Below are 2,162 nucleotides of genomic sequence, written 5' to 3'. Positions count from 1 at the left end.
CTTACTTCTTCCATCGCCCATTAAACAAGCTCCAAGCTCCTCAGACTGGCACTCCAAGACTTTCTCGACACGACTTCTCACCCATCTGGTCATCCCCAGTTTTGCGCTCACCCACTGAGTTGTTCCCAAGACAGTCAGTGGCTTTCCTGTTTCTGCTTTTACTGCTTTGGTTCTGTCCCCCAAGAAACCCTTCCACACTCTACTGCAAAGCTGCCCCCTCTGTCAAGGTTTATCTCCATAGCTCATCCTGCCCCTCTGAGTTGAGTTTGACGCTTTAGGGTTTGAACCGCTTTCTCCCAGGCTCTTATCCTGTTCAGCATTGACTTAGTGTCTGGCTGTTGTGTGCTTAGTCGCTCAGTCGTGCCCGACTCTTCACGACCCCATGGACTGCAGTCCACCAGGCTCCTCTGTCCATGGGATTTTCCAGGCAAGAATACTGGAGTAGGCTGCCATTTCCTTCTCCAGGGGATCTTCCCATCCCAGGGATCAAAACTGCACCTCCTGTGTCTCCTGCATTGCAGGCAGATTCTTTACCCACCGAGCCATCGGGGAACTTCAAAAGAGGTCATGGGTGTTGAGGTCTCACACAGGGAAGAGCAGAGTGTAAAGGCCAATCAGCCTCTACTGACTGTCATCTCCAGGCAGACCCAGGGCCCTTGGGCAGGGCCCATGAACCTGAGTGCCTGGCCCTGCAGCATCCAGTGGAAGTGGGTGGTCACCGTGCCCTTTCTCTCCTCTGTCCCCAGTAAGGCTCAGGATGTGCTGGTCCTCAGGTCTTCTCAGAGTGGGACAAGAGCTCTCAGAGAGCCTGGCCACTCCTACCCCCCAGGGTTTCTGGGCCTTGGGACCCAAGGTCCGTGTCCCACTGCCTGCTGGGGGGCAGGCTGCCCCAGCCGCACGTTCCCCTGGGCTGAGGGGTACCACAGGCTGGCTGGTGAGGCAGAGGCAAGACTAAGGGCAAGAGGAGTGTGCAGCCTCAGGTTCATAGGAGCGGGTGGATGTCACAGCTGGTCTCCAAGCCCAGATGGTGGCGCTCCTTCCAGCAGGGACCAGGGAGGGACGGGAGCAGGCTCCTGAAGCGAGAGTCCTGGCTGGAGTTCAGGAATTCTTCCCTTGGAGACTTGGGAACACTGTCTGCCAAGGTCGGGTGTGATGTTCCTAGGACTGATGGAGGAACAGCATCCCCTTCTCGATAATTCCCAGAGCCCCCCCTCCACTTTATTCTAACTGGTGCTGCCCTCATGACCACTTTCTTGGATTGTTGTTCAGTCACTCAGTCATGGCCAACTCTTTGCAAGCCATGACTCATGGACTGCAGCACACCAGGCTTCCCTGTCCTTCACCAACTCCCAGAGGTTTACTCACACTCACGTCCATTGAGTCCTTGGATATCACCTCCCATCTCCCTATGCTTAGGGTTAGGGAGGCCAGCCTCCTGGACAGATTTTTTTTTTTGACCAAGGATCGAAAGGCAGTCAAAGTGTGGAGTCCTAACCACTGGGAATTCCCTGGAGGGATCTTTTCTAATAGTACTTTCCTGCTCACAATCCTTTAGTGGCCTCCCCATTGCCCTTAGGGCAAGGTCCAAGTCCCTTTCTCAGGAAACTCCTCACAGCCCCTCTGCTCCAGGCTGGGTTGTTTTTTTTTTTAAGACTGTTTTTTGGATGTGGACCATTTTTCAAGTCTTCAATTTGTTACAATATTGCTTCTGTTTTATGGTTTTTTTTTCTTTTGGCCTTGAGGCTTGTGGGATCTTAACTCCCCACCAGGGATTGAACCCTTACCCCTTGCATTGGAAGGCAAAGTCTTGACCACTGAACCACCAACAAAGTCTCCCAGTCTGGGTTCTCTACATTGAGTTCCTTGCTCTAATTTCCAGCCACGCCAAATTGACTGTAGTTCCTTTTCCAAACCATGCAGCTGCCCAAGCCCAGCCCCCGTCCATGCCGTTCCCTCCGCCTGGAAGGTCTCCCCTCCAGCTTTCCCACTTTGCTCTGTTTTGGGGCATATCCTTTGGGAAGCCCTCTTGGACCCATAGGAACCCCCTCCTTTGGGTTTCTATACCTCTTGGTCTTCCCTGGCTGTCACTCCCAATTAAACAGCTTTTGGAGGTCTGGGTCTGGATCCTATCTACCTCTCTTCCCAAAGTTCTGTCTCTGGCA

This window comes from Capricornis sumatraensis, chromosome 8 (assembly GCF_032405125.1).
Source record: "Capricornis sumatraensis isolate serow.1 chromosome 8, serow.2, whole genome shotgun sequence".
Taxonomy (NCBI): Eukaryota; Metazoa; Chordata; class Mammalia; order Artiodactyla; family Bovidae; genus Capricornis; species Capricornis sumatraensis.
Note: the sequence above shows the minus strand (reverse complement) of the source record.